We start from the raw sequence: 27,898 nt of genomic DNA, 5'->3' as shown, positions 1-27,898 counted from the left end.
TGTGAACCCTGAGGTTATTCACTGGTGAAACCTGTTTTTAGTTGTGGTGTGGCCCAGACTTAGCACATACCTTTAATACAAGAGCTTTCTGTTTAAATATTGGATTCAGGATTAATCCAGGATTAATAAAGTCAACCATAAGTCAGGAAGCGGAGGAAGCAACCAGTTGACAAGAAGTGAACATAGGTTTACTAAGGAAAAAAAAAACAGAAAGGAAGAAGAAGTCAGGAGCATGGTTTGAGAGTTGCATAGAAAATAAAAGGAGGTTTTTGAAGGAAAATAGAAGGTCGTTTTGAAGGAGGTTGTTTGAGAAGGCTTGGGAGAGTGGGCATTCCTTCTGGGATGTTGGCTGAGGAAGAAGGTCAGCTGGATGCTCTCTCTGCCTCTCTGAGCTAGCAGGCGTTCACCCCAGCATCTGGCTCCTGAGTCTTTATTGGTAAAATTAACTCTTGAGATTTTGTTAAAAACAACACACACAGTAAAAAAATAGTTAGGCATTACCATTTGCTATTCATAAGGCCAGTTCAGATAGTTTCTGTTTGTCTGGAGTGCTTTAAAGCTACAAACACTGCCAGCCTAAGTGCAGGCGGTCACATGTAAATATGTTCGCTTTGGCAGAGGGATTTTTAAAGATTCTTTAACTTGGAGTTATAGGGTTAATACTAAGAGTAAAATCTGTTCTGTTTGTATTTTCTAATTGCAACTGAACTTGTAACCCTGGGCATGTAATGAAAATTCAAGCATGTAACCCATACACGTGGATAATCATTAGTTTGTCTTTGTTCTGTGAAACGTGTATAAATAAGAGGCACCTGGCTGCTATTCAGTCAGACCCACAGAAGTCTGGATTGTTAGTCAGGTAGAGCTGCTAAGTTCCCCTGACCATTGCCCGGCTCACTCCTGATTTGACTCCTCCTCCACTCTGTGGATGCCCTGTCAGGGAGGATCCTCTGCCTCTCCTTCCAGGGAAAGGCCTGCGAAGGGCCCTTGGCAGGATGGGTTTATTTGGGCTCAGAATTTGAGCCACCATGTGGTTGCTGGGAATTGAACTGAGAACCTCTGGACGTGTAGTCAGTGCTCTTAACCTCTGAGCCATCTCTCCAGCACCTGGGCTTAGAGTAAAGGCTATAGTTCATCATGGTAAAATGACAGGTTGCATTGTGTCTGTAATTAGAAAGGTGGCAGACAAATACTGGTTCTCAGATTGCTTGCTCAATTTTATTCAGCCCGAGACCCCATCCTGTGCTGCCCAAATTCAGGGGTGATCTTCTTTCTTGAGTTTAAACCCTTCTGAAATGTCCCCACGCAGAAGTATGCTTGAATACCACTCCTGGCTTCTTGTAATTTGGCAGTGGCTATTCATCACCACACGTGTCTTCCTTTTGTGTTGAGCCATAACAGCTTATAACCATACTCCAAGTGACTATGGACAGAAGCCGATGGTCCCTTTCAGCCTCCTGATTTCCCTTTATTAGCACTGTATCGACTCTAACTGGATCTTTATTTTTCTTTCTGATACATCCTACTAATTTTCCCCCACAGACTGCCCAAGGATTGAACCATGTCTCTGCCAAGATTGAATTAATCATCATTATCTGAAGACAATCCGTGGTACCTGCTGATAACAAACCTAGACTGTGTTCACAGTAGTTGTCTGTAGGCTGCAGTGGTGCCTTTAGCTTGTCCGTCAGTGAACCCATTTCTCTTCATTGAAGGATCTGGATTGCCACTGAGTATACGACAGCATTTGATGACCTCACTTTTAAAATGAAAATTTGTACATATAAGCTTTTATTTCCTGTAAGATCAGCATGGTGGGGAATAGATGGAAACAAAGCCCATAAACTTAAGAGGGAATTAATCACTTTCGGACCATTTCAGATTTAGACATTTAACTAGATTGAACTTTTTTTTTTTAATTAAACATTGTAAGTAAACAAATTTTCCACAAGAGCAAACCATACTAAAACTGGTTTCTGGAATTGTTCAATTTACTTTTAAAATATAGTTTATGGTTTTTTTTTTTGTGTGTGTGTGTGTGCCTCTTTAAATGTCAAATTTTCTTTAGCAAATCATTTCAAAATGCTGGATTTCATTTCAAAGCTTTGTTTATGCAGTAGACTGCCATAAATGAACTTCCTCTATGCTCCAGTGGCTTGGCTTCCATGTAAAATGTGTATCTTTATTGAATTGTCATTCTCAAAGAAAGCCTAGGGGTGTGGCTCAGTGTGTGTGTGTGTGTGTGTGTGTGTGTGTGTGTGTGTGTGTGTGGCTTCAGTGTATGTAAGGCCATGTGCTCAGTCTGCAGGTCTGAGAGCAAAGTGGAACAGAGAAGAGTAAACATTACGTCCTCTCAGGGGCCCACATGTGAAAGATCATAACTTACATGCTAACAATTCTTCATTTTTTAAACTTTATCACTTAATTCATAGAGAGCTATCACTTCTCTAAAGCTTGGTCTCATTTTCTCTTTAGACATATCTGAATGAAACTTGCAAAGCAACAGCTCATAACAGCTTCCCCACATCTTTATTGACAAGTATAACCTACAGTAGTCATTTTTTCCTCTTTGCTTTTTTTTTTAAGACAAGAATTATTCTATAGCCTTGCTGTAACCCAGGCTGGCTTATAATCCACGTAGCCAAGGCTGGCCCTAAACTCATGCCAGTTCTGTTCCAGCCATTCAGATGCTGGGAGTATAGGTGTGAATTAACACACTTACGTGCTTTCTTCGACCTGAAGTTTTTTTGGCTCATTTTAGTTTGAAAAGAAGTCTTCATTCTCCTGAACCTGCTTCACTGCTTTTGCTTTTTCTCTGTTTAGTATTCTCATTACCAAAATAATTTTTGAAGAATATTGTATGAGCCAATTATCAAGTGACTTAAATTCACAGGATATTCTTGGAAGCATTTTAAAACACGATTTGTTCAGATTTGTTTTAATTTATTTACAACCATCATGAAATTTCAAATATTTTCTTCTGTTGAAGATATGGATTTGTCTGGAAATATCTGATTATATTCAGTCATTTTCTACTTGAAATGTTTTACTACACTACAACAGACAATTAAATGAATGTCTTCCTTTATTTTTTCTGTGTGCTAGACTCAATAGGCTGTGTATGCTTCTTGATTTTTATCAAAGAAACGCTCATGAGTGTACAGAAGACTTCAAGTAAGCCAAAAATTTCTTCTTATTGCACTTAATTGTAATTTATTCTTGAGCTGTTTGTAGTTTTCTGTCACTCACTAGTTTTTTTATGACAAATTAATATCTCATAGTTTTTATTCTGCTTTTGTCTCTAAAAATATCATCAGAATTATCTCTCTGCTTTCCCTAGAATCCCAATCTGAGTTTGACTAGAGCATCTTTTAAAAAAGATTAACTTATTAACTAACTGATAATTAATGTGTTCGCATATGCACATACGTCCAAAGGCCAGAAGAGGGCACCAAATACCCTTCTCTATCAGTCCTCGTCGATTTCTTTGATGTAGGATTTCTCCTTGCACATGAAACTTGTGTTTGCCTTGGCTAGAGGTGGAAGGCAGCAAGCCCGAGGGAGCGGTCCCGTCTTTATACCCTGCTTGCAGTCAGGGCTTGGTACATGGTGACCGGATGATCTGTGCTCTCATCACTGTGATTGTGAAGGAAGTGCTCTTAACCACTGAGCCAGCTCTATAGCCCCTGGGTCACTTAAAATCATATTTCATTATGTGGGATCTAGCCTGCCCATGTCTACCCTCAGCTTGAGTGTAGGAAGCACAACTGTATATCCAAATCCCCTGGTCATTCTTTGTCACTGAGTTGATCGAAATTAGATTTATGATTATGATGCATCAGGAATGTGTGGCAAATGACGAATATCCGAGGGAGTTCTTTACTAATTGACTGTCTGAATCTGTGTTTTCTGTGACTGTCCATGTCTGGGGGTTTGATAAGTTTTTCTCTTAAAGTTTTCTGTTGTCTATGGCCAAACTAGGCTGTTCTTGAGTTGCTCTTGTCGAGTTGACTGCCTTTCTCTATTACATTGATTATCCCTAGGTCCCTTTGTCCTCTTGTATTGCCAAGACGTTATAGATATTGGTTGGGTACGATATAGTCCTGAATATTTGATGCTTCTTTCTGATTGCGCATGATCGGACTGATGCCCTTCTGTTCCATAGAGTCCCACTGTCCATGACGAGCATTTGGCTCTGCTGAGAGTTGACAGTCTAGAAATTCTGCTTGGTCAGCTGTGGTTAGAATTTTTACCTTACTCCTGTGTTGACTCCATCTTGTATTTGGCCGTATTTAGACTGATCATGGATAGACACTGTTTTCCTGATTCTTGTGACTACTCCTTACTGCTCGGGATTCTTTCAGGATTGATAAGTATCAAAGAAAACTAAGTGAAAAATGTGTAGATATGTAAGGAGAAAAGATAAGTGACAAAAATTTGAAGCCCTTCTTTATGGTGATAATTCAAGCTGAGGAAGCAGAGCCAGCCGAGCAAACCAAGGTGGTGTTCAGTAAAATAAGAGGATCCAGCAGAAGGTGGTATCGTGAAAGAAAAAAAGATTTTTAAGCTAAATGCTACTACGAAATCAAGAAATTGACCATGGCAGCATGAACATTATCCATCTCATGCCTGACACTTTGACGTGTTTCTAGGTATTTGGCATGTAACATGACCAAAACATGCTTCTGCTTTCTCTTTCATCAAACTGTACTGTATTTATTGTCACCAAATAAGGAGACATGTAAGAGTTTAGCATCTGTGATATTGGCTAGGCACTTTCCTGTACTCCTCCCCCCTCAACTTTTATGTATAGTATCCCCAATTTCTCTCACGTCCACGCCACTACCATCCTAGATACTCCATGACAAAGTCTCCCTTACTTCTTTTTCATTTCAAAGTCTACTATATATATAGCATCAATGTGAAGTTTTAAAACATAAAACAGAGTATTTGTTCTTTTTTAAACGTACTGAAGATTTCTCCTTTATACTGTACGAACGGTGGATTCAGCTTTGTGTCTATGTTTGACATTTGATGTCCGTCTACCTTTTAAAATTTCATTTTGTACCTGTCCTGTTTCTCACTAGGCAGTACACATCGACCTTCAGGTCAGAATTATGTAGCGTCTGCTATGTCTGTTCTCTCTTGAGGACCTTGTGCTCTAACTTGCTTTCTGGTTCACTTTTCTCCACATAGCTGACTTGTGCTTTGAGGTCTGCCTTATGTTCAAATGATGCCTCCTACTTTCCTTCCTACTTAGACACTCTGACACATTTACTTTCTTTATAGAACTTTATTTTCATCTGGCATTTATTTAGTATCATTGTCCTACTACAAACTACATAAGTTCTGTGGGAGCAGGAATGTTTGCCTGTTAAGTACTGCAAACTCAGAACCTAGGTTGGGCCCTTATTGATGCCTGTCAATATTTATTGCCTGAATGAACAAATAAATGTTTTACCCTATGTAGTATCTTCTTCATTTTTTCTTAGGACCAATGTTTCCATTTTATTTGTGTGCTTAGCATATCATTTAATTCGGCATACATATTGCATATGTTACATTGAATTATGGTTGTTGTTTTTATGAGACTGTCTCATATAATGAGTGATTTTTTGGTTTTATTTCAGTTTTAAAAATATTTATTTATTTTGTGCATATAAACAGTGTGTGAGCATGTGTGCATGTGCGTGTGTGAATGCAGATATTGTGGGCCATGACACATGCACACGGAGGTCAGAAGGCAACCTTGAGTGTCCACCCATGCCATCTGCTTTAAGACAGGGCCTCCTGTCATTCACCACTGTGCAAGCCAAGCTAGCTGTTTTTAACCATGGGCTCTACCTTTGAGGAATGTTTATTTTATTTAAGAAACTACTCTGCATTAAATACTCTGAAGCATTTTAAAAATATGGACATAAATCCATGTTTTGTTCATCAGTATTAGCTTCTTTTACATTCCCCTCCTCTTTCCTGCTCCCTCCTTTTGTCTCCAGAGGTTTGTTTCTTCCTTAGCTAATGAGTTTATATAACTTGCTTGAAACTTACATCTGATGCTCTTCAGTAGAATGCTAGGATTCTGCCCCTACAATGGGCAGATTTCCAGGTCTTCTTCATTATGAGGTTACTAAAGCTTATCTGTTGGCTATGTGATTCAGAATATATGAAGACTTTCTAGGCTGTAATAAAACAGTGGGAACGTCCAGCAGAAATGGTCTCAATCATGAAAAATATTAAAGCGTGAGTTTGGGAATAACAGTATAGATAGAAAGTATGAAGCTTACTATCTCTGTCTCTATTATCTCTGTGTATGAAGGAGATTTCATAGCTGACATATGTGTGGTAATATGTAAAATGAACTAGCCAGGTAATATAATATCTAAAAGAAATCTATGCAGTGTTTCTTACTTCACTTACAAAGCATAATATCTGAACGAAGTACGTAGAATTCCTTCCCCATTCTTTTAAAAAACGAAATCAGCTGAAGTATTTTACTTCTATGCATGTGTGAATGCCTGTGTGCTCATGCGTGTGAGTGCTGGTGTGGGCCAGAGAAGGGCGCTGGGCACCCGAGAGCTGGCGTTGCAGGTCTTGAGCTTCTGGCTCTAGGACTTGAACGCTGACCTTCTGCGGGAGCATGGCGCTCTTCACCAACAAGCCGTTCCCCAGCCCCTTCCCTTTCCGTCCTGCACAGCAAAACCTTATGTGGGATGTTGTGTCCATGTTGCTGCTATTTTTCAGGAGAGTCGTATGAGATTAGAAGTGTAGATATCAAACAAAACATGAGAGCCGAACGTAGACTATAGAACATACACAGAAGTCAAGACGCATGTTCCCAGACTCCTGATACGTATGAAGAAGCCAGCCTGCTTCTTGCTAATAATGGCTAAATGCACCATTATTTATGTTAATAAATTGAACAACTTCAATTAAATGAAAAATGTCTTCAAAAGCTCCAATACATTGAAAGACATACAAAGAAAATCAGAATTTTCCTGTATCTACTGAAGAGGCCAAATTTCAAATTCTCATGAAAACTGGACTGAAGGTGGTTTCAGTGATATATTTTGTCAATCATGTAATGAGAAAATAGTATTGATCTTAAACTATCTTTAAAAATAGAGGTGTGTGGTGGTACACACCCTTAATCCTAGCACAGATCTCTCAAACTAGCCTGGTCTACAAAGTGAGTTATAGGACAGAAAGGCAGAAAGGGCTACATAGAGAGACCCTGTCTCAAAGTAAAACAGACCCTTCCTCCTTCCTTCCTCCCCTTCTTCCTTCCTCCCTTCCTTCCTTCCTCCCTCCCTCCCTTCCTTCCTTTCTTTCTTCCTTCTTTCCATTGATTGACATTTTTCTTTGCTGTAATAAGCTTTTATGTTTTTTAGAGCCCATGTGTTGGCTTTTAATTTTATTCTCTGAATTGCTGGGGTCCTGCTCAGAAAGAAAGTCTACCAGCGGTGGTGATGGTACATGCTTTTAATTCCAGCAGTTGGGAAGCAGGCAGATCTCTGTGACTTGGAGCCAGCTTGGTCTATAGAGCAAGTTCCAGGACAGCCAAGGCTACACAGAGAGACCTTGTCTTGAAAAACGAAGGAAAAAGAAAAAGAAGCAAGCAAGCCTGTGCCAGCTCTGTATGCTGACGTGAGATCCCTATATGTTTCATGTTTCCTCTAGCAATTTGAGAGGATGGCTGCCATGTTGAGTGACTTCATACATTTGTAGCTTAGTTAAATATATGGAAAGAGTCATGCATTTTGGTGCCATCCTTGGGCAGGGGCCGTGCTAGTGTTCTCTATGTGGTTCCAAATTTAGTATTTATGAGGCAGAGGCAACCACTAAAATTCCATCCTTGTTAAACTTATTTTATATCACTGAAGAGAAATTTCCCTTCCCATTCTGTACTGATGCCTTCTTCCCTTCCCCCCTTCCCCTTCCCCTTCTTCTTCCTCTTCCCCTTCCTCTTCCTTCATCTTGTCTTCTGCTCCCTCTCACATCTCATCTTCTTTTTTCCTTGTCTCCCTTATCTCAACTTCCTTTTTTTTTTTCTTTTTTCTTTTCCCATTTCGGTTTTTCAAGACAGGGAATCTCTGTGTAGCCTTGGCTGTCCAGGCGGGCCTTGAACTCACAGAGATCCACCACTGCCTCCATGAGTTCTGGGATTACAGGTGTGCGCCACCACGCCCAGTCAACTTCCGTTTTCTTAGCATTTTCACACTAAGCTCCTTTATCCTCCCACTCATCTATAGTGCGCTTGTATTTTCTGTGCCTTTGCATATTCCTACGCCTTGGGCTGATGTTTGTGGGCCCTCTCAGTAATGCCACCAACTTCCCGCTCTTCTGACTGACTTCTGAGGGAAGTGAGGGTTAGGAGTGATAGGGGAACTTCAGTAATTCCTGGAGGGGGCGCACAGCCGCATGCCGAAGGGAAACAAGCAGGTAGGTGATCTAAACCAGTAAGGGATTGTGTGTGTGTGTGTGTGTGTGTGTGTGTGTGTGTGTGTGTGTGTGTGTGTGTGTGTGTAGAAAAGACTGTCTAATAGAACCAAATGAACAGTCCTTTATCTGTCCAACCAGGAGGTGGCAGGGTTACTTCTTAATAGTCTGTTTTTAGGAGATAATTTACTGATGTCTTACAATTTTGAAGGTAATCAGCTTTCTGTTTATGTGAAATTATCCAGTTAGACTACATTCATAGCATTCACAGTAACATTCTACTAGTAAATTTAAATGAAAAGCCAATCTGTATTCTAGATTTGGTTTTATGGATGCAAATAAAATGCATACAGCTAGAAGAACCACAAAACAATCAGGAATTACATAAATGTTGCATTCATAGTGTTTTGGCTATTTGCATTTGGCAGTCTTGAAGAAAACATCTTTCCTACCTTGGTGAGTCTAAAATTTTGAATGTAAATCAATATCTATCATATCTCATCTCTATCAAATTAAAACATCTATCTAGACATAAAAACGTCTTAAGCCCTAAACAACTAAGCTTAATTTTAAGACTAAACCATCTGGTCTTCAACCCATCAGAGAACTGAGAAGGAATAAAACTTAATTACCTGAGTAAATTGAAACTGCAGGTTAGCAGCTTCCAAAATGAAAAAATGACAGAGTCAGTTTGCTGCCTGAACAGTCACCTCAAACTCTCTATAATGTTGGAGCATCATCTTCAGCCTTTCTGGCCCAATATATCTTACAGACATATTTGATAGGCTTACCCTGTCTTGGCATCAACTCTGCCTGCATCTGCCCATTTTTAGGCAGAATTGTGTCTGTGGAAGAAAAGAGGACATTTTGCCCAGTGCCTGGTTTGCCACATGTGAAGCCATCTCCATAAGGAGGTTCTTTGATGCTCCTCATCTTCTTTGAGGTAGGCTGGGTGTTGCCTGAGATTTTTTTTTTTTAACTTTTGTGATCACAGAATCTAAGTGATTTTGCCTAGGTAGTACAGTGGCTGCCTTACTGTTTATCTTGCCATGTGGTCGCATTCCTTTCCTGCCTTTTCCCCAACTAATATTTTAAAAATGGAAATCTGATTGTGTAACCTCTCTATTAAAAACTCTTTGTTGAAACAAAAATTTTTTTTCTTTCTTCCTATTGGATAATAGAGCCCGAACGCCAGGGAACAGTTTACAAGGTTAATTTTGAGCTGATTTCAATGTGTTCAGAACTTTTTGTGCTGTATCACTCATGTGCATCTTATATATTGGCTATAAGGAATTACTATCAGTCTCTTGACGCTTTTTTCTTTTTTAATTTTTCATAAACAACTTTATTCATGACACATTATTTTTTAAAAAATCCCACACCCTGGAAATGAGTTAAAAAAATAAACAAAAGCCACGTCCCACCTCCCTGTTCCCATTTCCTCCCATTCCTTCCAAATAAAAGGGGGGAAAGGGGTAAAGAAAACAAAACAAAAACACCTGAAAAACAAAACTACCCCAAACTCCCCAAAACAAAGTAGCGCATTTCCCCGAGGTTAAGGGGAATTTACACTGGAGCGGCTGGGAGGGAGATCTTCCAGCTACAGAGACCTGCAAAGAAAGACACTCAAAACAGAAAAAGAAACACAAAAGGAAACAAAGTAGATCACCAGGCAAACTGGAGGGGCAGGAGCCTGAGGAAAGAAGCTTAGGAGAGGGGCAGACAGGCAGGGACTGCAACAGTCAGGGAGCAGACAGGGAAGGAAACAAGCTGAACAGCTTGGTGTAGCCCCTGCCCCACTACCTGGGCCGCACCTCATCCCCAAAGCAGGCCCCTCCTCAGATAGTTACGGGATTCTCTCCCCTTTCCAGAGTGTATGTTTTTTTTTTTTAAAACCCCATCAAGGTGTATATGTACCACAGTTTCTTTCTTTCTTTTTTTTATTCTTTTTTTTTCATTTTTTTCTCCTTTATTAATTTATTCTTGTTACATCTCAATGGTTATCCCATCCCTTGTATCCTCCCGTTCTTCCCTCCCTCCCATTTTCCCCTTATTCTCCTCCCCTATGACTGTTCCTGAGGGGGATTACCTCCCCCTCTATATGTTCATAGGGTATCAAGTCTCTTCTTGGTACCCTGCTGTCCTTCCTCTGAGTGCCACCAGGTCTCCCCCTCCAGGGGACATGGTCAAAGGTGAGGCACCAGAGTATGTGAGAAAGTAATATCCCACTCTCCACTCTACTGTGGAGAGTGTTCTGTCCATTGTCTAGATCTGGGTAGGGGTTTAAGGTTTACCTCCTGTATTGTCCTTGGCTGGTGCCTTAGTTTGAGTGGGACCCCTGTGCCCAAATCTGCCTATCATAATGTTCTACTTGTAGGTTTCTAGGACCCTCTGGATCCTTCTACTTTGCCATTCTCCCATGCTTGTCTCATCTAGAGTCCCACTAGAATGTCCTCCCCTCTGTCTCAGTTTCCTGGTAAGTGAAGGCTTTCGTGGGACATGCCCCTTGGGCTAATATGCAGATATAAGTGAGTATATACCATTTGAGTCTTTCTGCTTCTGGGTTAACTCACTCATTATGATCATTTCTAGCTCCCTCCATTTATCCACAAATTTCGGGAATTCCTTGTTTTTAATAGCTGAATAGTATTCCATAGTGTATATGTACCACAGTTTCTTTATCCATTCTTCTATTGAGGGACACTTAGGCTGTTTCCATGTTCTGGCTATTATGAATAAGGCTGCTATGAACATGGTTGAGCAAATTTTCTTGTTGTGTGCTGGAGCATCTTCTGGGTATATTCCAAGGAGTGGAATAGCTGGGTCTTGAGGAAGCCCTATTCCCAGTTTTCTGAGATAGCACCAGATAGATTTCCAAAGTGGCTGTACAAGGAATTCCCGAAATTTGTGGATAAATGGATTGAGCTAGAAATGATCATAATGAGTGAGTTAACCCAGAAGCAGAAAGACTCAAATGGTATATACTCACTTATATCTGCATATTAGCTCAAGAGCATGTCCCATGAAAGTCTTCAATTACCAGGAAACTGGGACAGAGGGGAAGACATCCTATTGGGACTCTAGATGAGACAAGCATGGGAGAATGGCAAAGTAGAAGGATCCAGAGGGTCCTAGAAACCTACAAGTAGAACATTATGATAGGCAGATTTGGGCCCAGGGGTCCTGCTCAAACTAAGGCACCAGCCAAGGACAATACAGGCTGTAAACTTTAAACCCCTACCCAGATCTAGCTAATGGTCAGAACACTCTCCACAGTAGAGTGGAGAGTTGGATATGACTTTCTCATGTACTCTGGTGCCTCATATTTGACCATTTTCCCTGGAGGGGGAGACCTGTTGGCACTCAGAGGAAGGACAGCAGGTTACCAAGAAGAGACTTGATACCCTATGAGAGGAAATCCCCCCTCAGTTACAGTCATAGGGGAGGGGAATAAGGGGAAAATGGGAGGGAGGGAAGAATGGGAAGATACAAGGGATGGGATAACCATTGAGATGTAACAAGAACAAATTAATAAAATAATATATATCTTGGAAAAAAAAAAGAAAAAAACCCATCAAGGTCATCTTCTGTTTTTCTTTTTAAAATAACCCCCCTCTGTTTTCCTCTCTCCCCTCTTAAAACACAGGTTTTTTTTTAAAGTAAGGAGAATACCACGATGTCGCTCTAGCTGGCCCCTGTTGTAGTTGGTACTACTCCGGGCTCGGTATCGAGCGCGCGGGAAACCACGGTCTGTGGTGCTGATGCCTGATTTGTGGGTTTGTTTGGGAATCACCTTGATTCGTCTTCCTCTAAACAGGGACTCATCTAAGGACAAGGAAGTCCTCACAGACTCTTTGTCTAAGAACTTTCTATATGCAAACCCTTTGGGATGGCCACTACATTTGTCACAGAGAATAAGTAACCCGGTTGACAGAGCCATAGCCATGAAAGCGAGCTTCCAGCTCTTCTGTGTTGCACCGTAGTCCACATTGCCGGCACAGATAGACCGGGCACCAGCCTCCATCTTCTCCCGCACACACGTGATCACTGGGGGTGGGCTCATATTCATCTTCTCGCCTAGCTCGTTTGTTTTGTAGCTCCTTTAGCTTTGCAGCCTCTTCCTCCATTTCCCTGACTCGAGCTTCAATTGCTTCTAGCTCCGGATCCTCACCCCGGGGTCAGCCCTGGCCAGTCCCGGCTCTTCCTCCTCCTCCTGACAGCTGGGGACTCCTGAGCCCCCCGGGGGGGGACGCTGAGAGGCGGGGAAGGGTGGCTCCTTTTTAGGCTTGGGCTCCAGCAGCAGCTCCCCATGCTCCAGCTCCTCCCACAGTCTCCTGCGCCTCCCAGGTTGCCCTTCCCACTGGCCCTGGGCACAAGATGACACCCTGCCACTTCTGTTTTCTTTATCTGTGGAATTTTATATAAGATGTTTAATCAAACCCATTAAATACTCTCCTTCACAAATTAGCGCATTTCCAGACATTTGTAGAGAGTTACCACATGCTTACTAATATCAGTTTTAGAATAATCCAGAAGCAATATGGATTATTGTTCCTCACCACTAAATCTGCTCATCTGGCCACACTACACTTTATACCGCCAAGAACCGTCTGTTCAGTGAGCCCTTGAAGGAACAATCTCTTTCTCCAATCATTATGACTACAACATCTAGCATAGAGTAAAATTACTAAATGATTAATATTTTTCTTCTGAAGAGTAGAATGAGACATGTTGCATTGTGAACCAAACGACAATCACATCGCCTAGGCTCTGGCCATTATGACACATATCCTCAGCTTTCTAATGGAAAGCGTTTGGAATATAGGCAGTGACCACTTCAGGAGGTACTGTCGGATATGGGAGAGCATCTGGTCATGGTGGGATAGTTTGCACCATGACCCTTCCATACTGACGAGGCTGTCTGCTTGCTGTCTGCTCCTGGACGTGTGTTACGTGCCTTGCCCATCCGTTTCCCTTAGGGTAGGCTGGAAAAGGTGCTGGGAAGAAGAGTAGACACTCTTGGAAGGCAAGGGCAATAAAAACTAACGGCAATTTAGCCTCACAAAGTGCTAAGGACTATTTTGTTTATTTTATTATACGAAACTGTATAGGTAAATTATTTGTTAAGTTATAGGCCATCGGCTTCTTGCTAACATTGGAACCACTTTGATGCTAGTGTGGAGTTTGATCGTAATTTACTCATTTCTTTACCATGTCCTCTGCCCCCCTAAATCTGTACCTCTTGTTGGTAAGGGGTAGTCATTGTTGTGTGTCTTCTGACGTCATTCTATTATTTAGACCTATAAATGGCATACACTGTTGTGATCGTGTAGCCGTCATAATTTCATAGAGAAACGCATCACTCATGTGCCTGTGACAACACTGCTACAAACAAGCCAGTTATGGCCAGTTATGGCCAGTTATGTAAAAGTACAGCATAGGGCAGCGAAATGGCTGCTGCACAAATATGAGGATCTTGATCTCAAACATCCAAGTAGAAGTTGACCGTGGCAGTGTGGTTCTGCCACAGCACAGGGAAATGGGCACAGGTGGACTCCTGGAGCTCATTGGTCAGCCATGGGTTGGGGTGATCTTTTTGTGCACTGCGTAAAGGTTACCTTTGTATCATTCAAATGATGATTTCTATACCGGCAGAGGTCTGATTTCAGGCTGGACTCTGGTATTGTTATTCTTATGTCTGCATCATATTTTGTAAAAGACTCCATCTCTCACCTTCCGATTGGTTTAATAAAGAGCCGAATGGCCAATAGCTGAGTCAGGAGAGGACAGGCAGGACTCCCTGCAGAGATAGGAACTCTGGTGTAAAATTGGGAGCAGGACTTTTCTAATATTTGCCATAGTTCCCAAATAAGGACACAGAGACCTTTATAATTCATTAATAATTGATTTATGAACTATAGTTGGGTAGGTGTTGAGCTATTCTAACCTGTCTGTGCTGACCCGGACCTCTTACCAGCTGTGTGGCCCTGTTTCCTGCCATATTAGTCTCCCTCTGCCTGCTTCTTCATTTCCTCATGGCGACTCTCTCAGGGTCTTTTTCCCTCTCTCTCCTCACCTGGACTCTTTCACTGGGATCATAAGTCCTGCCTTAACTCTTAAACCCACCCATTGGCCGTTCTACATTTTCATTAACCAATCAGAGGTGATGGAGTGCAACTTTGACACAGTATCGAGGCAGGAGATGCTTCATAAGAGTTACCATGCCATGTCCATTCTGCAGCCAGATCAGCGTTTGAGTACATACTGCACAAAACCATTCATCGTCATCCATAGAACGACCAGAAACTACTCATCCAAGCTCTTGGGAATGAGTGTCATTCTCTTAACATTGCTCCTTGATGTCTGGGGGCAAATATTCTCTTTTGGGGGCCCTAAGAAAAAATTGGAATAAGTGCCAAGTATGAGAAAGCCAGCTGTGTCATTTGTTGTCTGGTCTCTGTGTGATGGAAAAGTGCAGGGCTAACCTGAAGTCCTGGCTGGAACTGTGTATGAGGGTGCACCATCTTAGATAGCTGTTATGAAATGAAATGTTGCGGATATAAAGATTTGAGGAAACAGTTATTGAGGCAGTCTCTGAGGTTGGATCATCTAGGCTACCTGTCTTGTCTTCTTTGATGTCTGGTTGTTTTTCTCTGTAAACATATGAACTTTTAAAGGTAATATACATTTTTGCATTAACACCTGAAGGGAATGTACAGTGTGCATAACCAGCTAAAGGTGATTCTCTGTTCTGTGCTTGAGCAGAAAAGGCATCAGTCTTTCATAATAAGTGAATTTGGACTGTATAACCAAACTATAATATACATTCATCCAATTACATGAAATAATGGCATGTAAAATTAAGACCTGAGGGCTATGCAGCCAAAAAGATTTGTTGACTGCGCAGAGACATTTTTCTCATGTCTCAGTCAGTCTCAGAGCTGTTCCCTTCAAGAGGGATCGACATTCATGTTCCCACTTTGCTGTTCTTGATTTCTTCCTTTACGTTTGCAGTCAAGATTTTCAGGAGGTCTCCTGTGGTCAAGTCTAATCTTTATTACTTTGGAAGGAATCCATAGCTTTTCCCCCCTCCTATTGAAACAAAGGCAAAATCCTCTTCCTCCATTTGGAAGTTGGACAAGTACTAATTGAATCTTTGGCTTTCAAAAGTGCTAATTCTGAATGTGAAAAGGTGATCGGGCTTCTGATGGCAAGATTAACACCAATAGATAAACGGATCAGAAATACAGATGATATTGGATCTTATACTTACGATGCAACTTTAATAGAAGTAATCTCTAAAGGATTTGAGAAAAGCCAAAATGTCAAATGTCTTGGCTGTGGGAAACAAACTTATTTCTAAAGGAATTATAGGCAAAGCTAAAAGGAATTATAGGCAAAGCTAAGCTAATTCTGGACGAAGGCCGGAGCCTTCTGGGGTATATAGAAGGTGTGGCAATGGCTGGCATCAGATTAATGAACACAGATCAACAAGGGACAGCCAAGGTAAACCCTTGTTGGGAAATGCCTTAGGCAGAATTTCAGTCACTGACATCAAACTCAAGTTAACCACTTCAGTTCAGCAGTGTAGAAATTCATCCACACAGAAATTAAACACCCCTGATCAGGATAAAAAGATTAATAACCCAGATATCAAGGTCAGAGCAACTACAATAGATAAAACAGAACACTGAGGAGAGACCAGAACACAGGCTGCTTTTTGGCAAGTTGCTATAGATGATAAGAATCCAAAACTAAAAGTATTATAAGTAGCATTGAAATTGCAAAATTGGTAGGCACAGTAGCACATGTAACAATATTGTCACCAAAATCTGGGCCTCCAGATTGACCTCTTTGGGAAGTAGATATTCAGTTGCTCGGAACTGGATAGCATCTCAAGTGAAACAAAGTTTAAAATAGATTAAGTGCATAGGACCAGAAGGCTAAATAGGAAAATTAAAGTCCCATGTGGCCAATATATAGCCATAAATTTATGGAGAAGAAAACTTTTGGAACAGTGGGGAACACAGATTAGCATTCTTCAACATCAGACACAGGCTGTAAAGATATTAAAAATGATATCAAATACAGTTACAGACTGTCCAGACTGTCCATAATCAGGACACTGCAGAGGTTGACTCTTCAACTTTATTATTTTTTTAATTTATTTTTTTTTTGTTTTTTTTCAAGACAGGGTTTCTCTGTGTAGTCTTGGCTGTCCTGGACTCACTTTGTAGACCAGGCTGGCCTCGAACTCACAGCGATCCACCTGCCTCTGCCTCCCGAGTGCTGGGATTACAGGCGTGCGCCACCACCACGCCCAGCCCAACTCTTCAACTTTATATGGTGGAGTCAGTGCTGATAGAACACCAACTGCACTGCAACTAAAATGGTTAACTGACAAGCCTGTTTGGGTAGAGCAGTGGCCAGTGGTGGCAGGGAAGGCACAGGCACAAGAGCAGCTGAAGGCTCAGCGTAGTGAAGAGTCCATCAGCCCTTGGGATTCTCCTACATTTGTCATTAAAAATATCTGTGGAAAATTGAGGATGTTAGCAGATTTGAGAGCAGTCAATAACGTAATTCAGTCTATGGGCTTCGTACATCCTGGATTCCCTCTAACTTCTTTAGTACCCAAGTCATGACCTATCATAGCCATTTACTTAAACGGTCGCTTTTTCATCACCCCTTTGCATGAGTGTGTTAGGGAAAAATTTGCTTTCACAATGCATACTTACAGTAATTCTCAACCTGTTAAATGGTCCCATTAGAGGGTCTTGGCACAAGGAATGCTAAACAGCCCTACATTATGTCAGTATTTTATACAACAGCCACTGGAAATAATTCATAAATAATTTCCTCAATCTATATAATTTACATGATATGGATGCTAGTTTGCTGGCTGATTCAAATACAAATACCTTAGAAAATTATTTGAAAAAGAAAATATTGCCTTATTGGGGATTGCAAATTGCACCTGAAAAAATATGAAGAGATTCTATTAATTATCTAGGATATAAGATATGTATACAGAAAATTCCAACCACAGAAGGTACAAATCAGGAGAGATCAATTACAAACACTTAAATATTTTCAAAAATTGTTGGGAGATATTAATTGTCTAAAACCCATAATTAGATTGACTACTCAAGAGCGAAGTAATTTATTTAAAACCTTACAAGGTGATTCATGCTGAAATAGCCCAAGAAAAGTATCAGCTGATACTGAGAGAGAATTGGCTGTGGTAGAAAAGAAATTACAGGATGCACATGTGGAACATTTGTATCCAAAGCTCGATTGTATTGTAGCTATTTTGCCTTCTGCTTATTCTCCCTCAGGAATTCTTATGCAAAGAGAAGATTATATCTTAGAATGGATATTTTTTAGAACACAAACAAAATAAAAATTAGACTCCTGTGTAGAAAATGTTTCTCAATTGATTCTGAATGGAAAAATAAGTTAATTATCAGGAATAGACCAAGCAGAAATTGTAGTACCTTTTTACTAATGCTGAAATTACTGCATTATGGCAGAAAGCGAATACTGGCTAAGATCTTGCAGTAATTGTTTTGAGGAATTAACCAAAAATGCCCCAGAGCAAGAGACATCAGTTTATAAAAAGAAGTAATTGGATTCTCCTTCATATAGTAAAAGAAGACAAAATGTTGGAGCCTGTACATTCTATACTGATGCAAATCAATCTGGAAAGGCAGGTTATAAGTCAGAAAAAATTATGTACAGTGGCTCAGAGCCCTATAGCTCAGTTAAAAAAATCATAGTTATATGCCATTCTTATGATATTATTAGATTTTCCTGAATCTCTTAATATAATTACTGACTCTCATTATGCAGAAAGAGTTGTATTGCATATAGAGCCCACTGAACTTATTTTAGATGATTCAGAATTAGCTTTGCTGTTGTGTTGTTGTTGTTGTTGTTGTTGTTGTTGTTTTATTAATACACACCTTTCTGCTCAGAGAAATAATGACTCATGAGACTCAAAATATTTAAAACACCTAGGCAATATAGGCTCTTCTCCTGGCTAGTTCATAACTTAAAATAATCTGTTTGTCCTAATCAGTATTCTACCATGTGGCTGGTTACCTGTGCTCAGATACTTATATGTTCATCTTCTTAACGTCTTCCTGAGTGAGTCTTACAAGCCTGGCTGTCTCCCAGAATCCTTTCTGCCCATCAGATGTTACGCTGTCTATTCTAACATTTCCTGTAGGCTGTAGGTCTTTTACTCAGCAGGCAGTGCTTCCATACAATTCTCAAGATATTTTCTCAATAATTTTCAGCTTTAGTCTAATAAAAATTTTGCTTTCATTCAATAATAAACCAATATACAATAATAAGAATCATGAAACAGTTATGGAAACTATTAGGTAAGATTTATATTCGCAGTGTCCAGTCCTTATGCACTTGACAACTTTTTGGAGAACATGTTTTATTATCTATCCTATCTTGGTGTGTTCAGAGTTCTGTACCTAAATCATTTTCTATCCTTACTTCCAAAAATCATCTTTTAAAAAATATTTTCTAAATTCTAAGCAACCTAAGCCTAATTGTCAGACTAAATTATTTGGTGTTCAATTCCATCAGAGACCTGAGAAGGAAATAATGTTAACTGAGTATGCAAGGAATTCAGAGTAAGCAGCTTCCAAAATAGAGAAATGACAGAGGCCGCTGGCTACCTGAGCAGTCATCCAATTATTCTTTGCAGTGTTGTGGCATCATCTTCAGTCTTCTGGGCCAGTATATCTGACAGACATTATTTTGAGACAGCAATTATGAATGACTGCTTACCTTGTCTTGGCGAAGTTCAGCAGTCAACTTCTCTGTGGCCATGTATGCCCCTTTCAATCTGCATTATGTCTGCACTTGGAGTATGGGCAGTTTTTGCCCAGGGCCTGGCTTGACACTTTTGAAAGAAACCCCATAAGGAGATTTTTCAGTGCTCATGATCTTATTTAAGTCAGGCTGGGGGTGCTGACAGGAGCGACATGTCTCACTGTCAAAAGGTTATTTTATTAATAAAACATTTTAAGTGCCACATTCTATGGAACTCTGAGGTGTTTGAAGCCCATGTATTTATTTATACCACACCTGAATAAGGAAGCTTTGCTCATTCCTATCTATTCACTATCCGTTCAACCTAGGATGTTTATTTTGTAATAAGCTAGAATAGTATCTGACACGACCATGGGTTTGATTGACTATTAACTTGCATCTTTTAACTATCCCAAACAGTTTGTAACAGCTGCTCTTAAAAGGACCGGAACTAGAAATTGCAGTTTAACTTGAGTTGCATAGTCCAACACTTTATACAAGAGTTGAAACATATATACATAATGTGTATTAAAAATAACTTTAAATTTGTGTCAATATATAATAACCTATACCGATGTATCAAAAAATGACCTTAACTCTGTATCAATATATAAAACTCTACAGCAACATGGAATACTGGCTTATAAAATGCTCTTTGGTTTAATAGTAGATTCAACAATCTACCATTTTTCCTATTGTTTCTATATTATTTCTATATTGTAGTCTTATGTTCTCCCTGACTTTGTCTTCTCAACTCCTTTCTCCTTAGCTAAGAGAAAGTAAAGAATAGAGAAAAGGAGTGATATCCCCGAGTCTAAGTTTATATAAGTTTTTCCTTGGTCAAGACTATTTAATAACCGGCAGCCAACCCCTTTTAATAAGCATCCATAGAACATCCAAACCTACCCACCCACCTTTTGGGGAATGGAGTGATACTCTCTTGGAATTTCTTCCCACTGATTTGGTGTGCAGTATTTCTTTTTTGGGGAGAGGCCCCCAAAATTTGGAAAATGGTTAAGAAAGCTAGTTGTAACATTTGTTGTCCAGTCTCTAAATGCTGTAAAAATACAGGCTTCATGAAATTCTGTTTGGAACAGTCTGTGATACCGGACGATTTGAGCTAGGTGCCTTAAAGTTGTCCTGGAAGCAGGTTTTGATAAAACAGCTCCTGGAGCAGTCTGAGACCGGATCAAACAGGAGGCTGCAGTCAATGTGTCTCGGCACCTCAGCATCCTGGAGGGCGAGTGTTGTCAAGGCCCTCTTCACCATAGTGGTGTTTGGTCCTATTGTTCTGTTTTGGTCTTTTCCATTTTCTTCTTTCTGTCTGCAACCAAGATTTTTAGAGAGGTATAACTCTGTAAAATATGATTTTTAAAAAATCAATTTGGACTGAATCAGTAGCTTCTGTTTTCCTGTCAGAATAAATGTAAACTGTCCTCCTTATTGCGACATACCTCCTTTCTTCTACATTGGAACTAAGACCTTTATATGCTGTGTAGAGAGAAAAAAATCTTATGTATTATATAGATGTTGCATCTGACAGTAATAAACATGATGGCCTATAGTTTAGACAGGAAATAGGATACGGGACATCTGGTAGGCAGAGAGGATTCTGGGAAGGAGCCAGGTGTGTGCTCAGGTACCATGCGTCCATCCTTCTTACATCATCTCCTGGAATGCTTTCTGTCTACCAGATGTCACAGCTTCTATTCTCCCTTTTTCTATAGGCCATAGGCATTTTAATTGATAGCCAATGCTGCCACATTAAAATTGTCTCAAGTGTAGAGAGAATATCCTGTACACAAGATATTCTCTCTACACTTTTCTATGTATCCAATTGCACCAAGTAACCAGAAGTAGAAATCATCCATTGTATATAACACATAGGAGATCGCATGCAAGTATATAATGCCCTCTAGCACAAGGTAAGGATGAAATTGATCAGCTATTAATAGGAAGTGTGCTAGAAGCCTTGGACTTTCATAAGAAATACCAGGTTAACAACAAAAGTTTGAAAATGTGTTCTTTACATAACCAAACTCTATTACCTGCAGGAAGTAACCCAAAATGTACACAAAGAAATGAAACTTGGCAAATGGTTGTGTTTCATTTAGCAGAGATTAGAAAACTTAAATATGGGCACCTCACCATAGACACATCTTCGGGATTGTAATGGTCAACTGCTTTCAGTTGTGAAAAGTCTGATTTACTAGAAGTTATGGCTATTACGGGGATACCTGTACAAATTAAGGCTGATACTGTTCCAGCATATGTCCTTAGGAAAATGAAAGGTTTTTTGTACATTACAATATACACATATTACAGGAATACCACACAATCATACCCAATAAGCATTTATAGAAAGATCCAGTTGTACTTTAAAAGGGATGTTTATCAAACAGAAGGGGGGGGGTAAAAAAAGACTCCCAGTGTTGGGTCCATGCAGGAGGAACAGCAAAACAGTCTAGAACTCATAGAATGCAGCCTACCGGTTAGCAAACCCACGATGGGTGTGTCTCAGCGAGGCATAACCCCGAAGACTGTGTGTCCTGAGGACTTCATGCTGTTATGGAGCACAGCTCTGCTTGTTACCTTTGTGGTCCTTATAATCCCCTTAATATGTGAATTGTGTGAGTATGATAAAGGGGGCTCCCAGCCCCTCACTGGGCAGCATCACTGGCATCCGCAATAACAATGCTTGATCTCTTTCAGGCATTGCTGCTGGAGCAGATTAATAATTCAACCACCATCTCTGAAAACAACCTGCAGATGTAGATTGCTAACAGTGATCACTACCCTTAGAAAGGATTTGGAAAAACAGATTGTTCAACAAGGTTAGGTAAAGATGTTTTTGCTAGTGGTTCTGACTTAGTCTTAGGAAAAATAGATTACTTAGCAAAGTAAGGTAAAGATGTTTTTGCTGTTGGCCCTGATGCAGGGGACAATTGAAGTTAATAGAAAGTACACTCTTATTAGTAAAGCTGGGGACTTTTTGAGGTTGGCAAAGCAAGAACAATGGTCCATAGCACCATTGGCTGACGTGACTCTTTCAAGCTGGGCTGGTGACTGAGATGACGATTGATTTCCTTATTCTATTTTTCTACCCTCAGCTTCCTGATATGAGTTAATAAACCATATTAATGAGTAGATGGGCACCTTTAGGACTTAAAATAGACATGGCCGATTATTTTTATATAGGAGTTTAGATTTGAGATTCCTTTAAGATATTCGTAAGATTACTTCTTAAGCTAATTGATTCCTTCTTTGTAACCACAAACTGCAGCCTGCCAGTAAAGAAAAGCTGGCTGAGAAAGTCCCTTGCTTGCTTACGCTCTGTTAATATGTAACAAGTTGCTTATGTACAAATGTATGTGGGTTCTCAGAAATAACTTGTTATTCATGTTTGTTCCTCACCCATAATACGTAAAACATTTGATCATGTGAAGGTTTTGGGGAACGTGATTATCTTACGTATGTCCAGTGTACTCACTTATTTATAGAGAGATAGAATGTAAACACATTGTGATGTTTGTCCTGCTTGAAAGATGTTGTTGGGGTGTATAAACCGTGAGAAGAAAGAGAAGAGGAAGAAGGAAAAGAAGAGGGGAAAAAAAGGAGGAAAAATGATAAGGAGAAGAAAAAGGAGAAGAACACAGATAAGAATAAGGATAAGGGTGAAAATAAGATAATAATAAAAAGAAGAACAAGCAGTTTGTTAAAACCTACCTCCTGGAGCCTGTCTCACTTCATCGTCTAGTGTGTGTGTGTGTGTGTGTGTGTGTGTGTGTGTGTGTGTGTTTGTTTCTTTTCTCTCCTTCTTTCTCTTTCTTTTTTTTAGACGCTTGGCACCATCAGTGGAAGCCCCCCGCTAGGAGCCATCAGCCTCAGCCCCCTCCCCCCCCTGCCAACCCCCCCCCCCACCAACCCCTCCCCACCACCATCAGAGGAAGCTATTGCCAGAAACTATCAGTTCCATCAGCTCCAGCCTGGAAGGTTGCCCTCAGAGAAAGTCTACAGGGTCACCAGCCAGCCAGCCACAGGATTCACGCCCCACCTCAGTTTCCCCCAGTTGATGTCAAAGCTGGACCTCGATACCACAGTATCAAAGTGCTAATTAACTTTAAATCTTTTATATGCAAATCAGCAAAAACCAACACAGGGCTGAGAGACATTGGGTTGTGGAAAAATCTGATTAGTTAAACCATCTTCTTGTATCTATTATAAGGATATCTTAACTGCAGAATATAAGGCAGGAAATGTGCCGCACTGGGAGAGAGGTTTTGACTTTGTTTCCATGGAAGGAAAAAAAAAAGCTGTGGATTCCTTCAAAACTAGTAAATATCAGATTTGACCCAGGCAGACCTTGACTGCAGACATGAAGGAAGAAACCAAAAAGAACAACAAAACAGGTCGTGTAAGTGCTGACCCTTCCTCATGGGAGCATCTCTGAAACTAGCTGAGAGCTGTTGTTACAAGCCACCCTTTCGAAGGGCGTGCAGGGGCATGTATATTACAGTTTGGTTACAGTCCAAATGGGCTTATCACGTTTGATGCCTTTCACTGCCCAACAGAGAGCAGAGAATCATCTTCAGCTGATTTGTGTACACCACACGTTCCTCACTTGTGTTAATACCGAAATGTGTACTACCTTTAGAAGTTTGTGAGATTTCAGAACAAAAGGGCCAGCCTCTGATGGAGACAAGATAAGTATCCCAGATGGCCCCACCTCAGAGACTGCCTTAATAGCTGTTTCCTCGAAAATCTGCTTCTGGAACAACTTCAAAATGGCTCGCTAAAATATTCCAGCCTCACAGACTGTGCCAGACAGGACTTCATTTAAGCCCTGCCCTTTCCTTTCACACAGAGACTGGACAACAAATGCTATGGTTCACTCTTACAGGACTTGGCAAAAATCCCAATTTTCTTAGGGCGCCCAAAATATGCCATTGCTCCCAGACAATAGGAAGCAATTTTAAGAGAATGACACCCCATCCCCAAGAGGTTGGATGGGTAGCGTTTGGTTGTTCTGTAGGTGATGATGGATGTTTATCATCATTTTATTTTTGTTTTTGTTTTTGTTTTTTGAGACAGGGTCTCTCTGTGTAGCCTTGGCTGTCTTGGACTCACTTTGTAGACGAGGCTGGCCTCGAACTCACAGAGATCCACCTGCCTCTTCCCCCCCCCCCCCCCCCCGCAAGTGTTGGGATTAAAGGCGTGCACCACCATGCCCGGCTCTTATCATTTAAGGGTGATTGGTAACACGTTGTTAATGGTCTTGGTCAGGGAGAAAACAAAGTAAAGGAGGTTTGATTCAGGAATTTCATTCATCTCTTTTTCTTTCCTCTATTTTTTTCTCTCCTATCTAGTGTTAGGGAAAAAGGGGAGAGAAGGGATGAAAAGAAAAAGGGGGTACAGAAATGATAGGATCAAAGGGTAGGTCATGGAATCTACTTTTAAACTAAAGAGCTTCAACAAGCCAGTTATTTTGCATTGGTGTAGATTTTTGCATATTGATACAAACTTACGGTTATTCTTGCTACAGCATTGCCTCTGTGTTTCAACTCTTGTTTGGGTATTGAACCAATACAACTCATTTAAAATGTAATGCGAAGTTCTACCAACTTTAGGATAATTACATAATGCAAGTCAGTAGCCGATCAGTCACACCTGTGGTCTTGTTAGTTACTAGTTGAGTTAATTACAGAAGTAAGCTATGTTTAGCTTCCTGTAGATGTTTACAAAGTTAACCAGATAGTAAACAGCTTGCTAAGAAGCTATACCTCAAGTGTCCCTACCCCAGACACACCCAGTAAACATAGCTATGTGAAGTAATTGATATGTTAAATTTATCTAGACTATAGTGATTTTTCAAATTGTATACATATATCAAAACATCTCATTGTATACTCAAAATGTACTATTTATTTTATTTTTTGTAGGAATATGTTTTTTCACTTATTCATTTTTAAATTTAGTGTTCTGCTGACTCCAAGATTTCAATTCAACACTCTCTTTAAAACAATTATTCTTTGAAAATCCAAGTAATACCCAGACATGATGACATATACTTTTAAACTCTTACTCAGAAGGCAGAGGCAGGAACATCTCTATTAATTTGAGACCAGCCTGGTCTACATTGTGAGTTCCATGCCAGCCAAAGCTACATAGTGAGACCATGCCTTTTTTTTTTTCAAATCACATTACATACTGTTCTTAGCCCAGCCCCCTCCCTCCCCACCATCCCAAAATGTACTTTTTATTTGCTATTTATTCAAAAATCTGGGGAAGGGAAGTCCAACCTTGGCTTCCCAGATGTTCCAGGCATGATCTGGTCTCTTGTTAATTCTCAAAAGATATCTCTCGAAGACTGTATTCCCAGCCCTCATCTCAGGAACCCACACAAGCCAGCACTCTTATGGATGTGAAAAACCTGGACGAACCGGTTAGATAGTTGTTGTTTGTTGCTTCCTCATAGGAGTAGTTTCTATTTTTTGTGTTTGGTTCTTTGGAGAGCATTCATTCCTTCCCTTTCCAATAATTTCTTTATATCACTGCCTCTCTGAAGAATTGGCTCTTCCTAGTATCAAAGATTTCAAGATACCAAAATAATGACTATACTTATTTCTTTATTTTATTTTTCTGGGACAGGTGAATGTTGACAATACTTCTTAGTGATAGACGTATGACTTGAAAGACAGAATTAGGTTGGAAATCTTTTAATATCTATTTTTTAACTTGAAGAAGGATATCGCAATCTATCTTATCTATCTATCTATCTATCTATCTATCTATCTATCATCTGTCAATCAACTAATCTCTTTCTATCATCTATCTATCTATCTATCTATCTATCTATCTATCCATCCATCCATCCATCTATCTCTCCTAATGGTGTGGACATTTGCAATATGGTCCAGACTAGCTTTGAACACATTATCTTTCTGCTTCTGACATCAAAGTACTGAAATTACAGACAAGCACTACCATTCCTAGTCAAAGAAATTGTCTTCAGATAAAATTTTTGTTTTGTTTGTTCTTGCTTTTGTTTCACACACTAGGGACTAATTTCAGGGCTTATACATGTTAGAAACTCTACTACTGAGCTACATGTTTCCAGGTTTCAAATCTTATACATACCACTTACTTGCTATTTAACTATGGGCACATCTTTAATAATATATTTTCTCAATATTTTATTATTCATCTTTTTATTTAACCTATGCCTAAACTTTGCCTGAAATGAGAAATATTTGTTGAATGGTTATTATTGCCAGGTCCAATTCTAAATGTTTTTCATGTACTAACTGGGGTTTTGTGGCCCTGCTCATTTAGTTATGAAAGTTAGTCAGCTGAGAAGGGGGACATATATTTCATGAGAGAACGAGAGGACAGAGAAAAACTTATATTTTGAGTGAACCTTGTTTCATCTTTTTTGGGTAAACTGATTTTCTGTCAGTTGACAAAAAGGTTATTATTGTAATTCTGTCATTGAGTGGGCGGGGATACAAAGGAAAGCAATTTCAGTTGACTGTTGCTCTTTCTGAAAAGGTAGAGTTTATTTCTGTGTATAACATATATCTATCTGTCCCTGTTATGATGCCCATGAATATATCCACCTTGGCCAAGCCAGGTCTATACTGTTAATTCATAGCATTTCATTCCTAACCACATATGTAGGCCTAACTAACTGTACAGAAGAGATGCCTGAAGGAGCTGGGAAAAATGGGTGGGATATCCTGTGTCTGTCTGTAGTAGGATTGCTAAGTTATCAGACCTGGCAACCTAAGGAATGTGCAGTTTTTTTCTCCTTTATTAATTTATTCTTGTTACATCTCAAGGGTTATCCCATCCCTTGTATCCTCCCATTCTTCCCTCCCTCCCATTTTCCCCTTATTCCCCTCCCCTATGACTGTTCCTGAGGGGGATTACCTCCCCCTGTATATGTTCATAGGGTATCAAGGGAATGTGCAGTTTTATAGTCTTAGAGGGCACAGCATTTCATGGAGGGAAGTAACCACCATTTAGGGGTCTGGGGGTACCACGACACAAATCCAAGGTTAGTTAGAACAGCTGCCTTGCTGCCGTTCATTCGATCCCTGTCCCCACTGAAGATCGTTTAAAATTTGACAAACCGGCATTGCTTCAGCTTGAGTTATTTAAGTAAAAGTTCAAGAAAGCTAGTTTCTATGTGTACTTATAATGAAACCACTGAACTCAGAATTTGGAGACTTGGTATCTGTTGATTATTTTGAAGGAAGTTACTTGTGTGATAAAGCCATCTGCAAATTGAGGATGGGTGCCTACTGATTTCCCAAGCCTGATATTTTGGGGGATAACATCCAGGCACAGTTCTGAGGTAAACATGCTCCTTTGAATGAAAGAACATTGTGGATATCTTACTCAATGCATTTTTTCAGTCCTCACCTACTGCCTAATGATAAACATGACTGTGTTTTCTGCCAGGACAGAAAAGCCTTTGCTTTCCTCCTTTCTTCTGTAAATGTACCTCAGGACCATGTCTCTGTTCCCGCCTGTTCTTTGTAAGAAAGAACTTTCTTTGAAGTATGTTCTTTCTTCAATGATTCCTGTTTGTGATCTTGATTTGGCAAAGCCAAGTAGTACATTAGTAAAT

At 40.1% G+C, this 27,898-nt stretch overlaps 1 pseudogene across 1 annotated transcript; it reads right to left on the bottom strand.

The window, feature by feature from the left end:
- Positions 1-6,477: 6,477 nt before the first annotated feature.
- Positions 6,478-24,213, bottom strand: LOC311589802 (polyadenylate-binding protein 2-B-like; annotated as a pseudogene). Its single transcript has 3 exons — positions 24,165-24,213; positions 12,109-12,843; positions 6,478-6,686 (listed from the first exon to the last, which is right to left on the bottom strand). The product of its transcript is annotated as a polyadenylate-binding protein 2-B-like (transcript).
- Positions 24,214-27,898: the final 3,685 nt, after the last annotated feature.

This window comes from Acomys minous (genome assembly GCF_964271855.1).
Source record: "Acomys minous genome assembly, chromosome: 19".
In the NCBI taxonomy this organism is placed as follows: Eukaryota; Metazoa; Chordata; class Mammalia; order Rodentia; family Muridae; genus Acomys; species Acomys minous.
The sequence above is the reverse complement of the archived record's forward strand: the minus strand, read 5'-3'. Positions and strand labels throughout refer to the sequence as shown.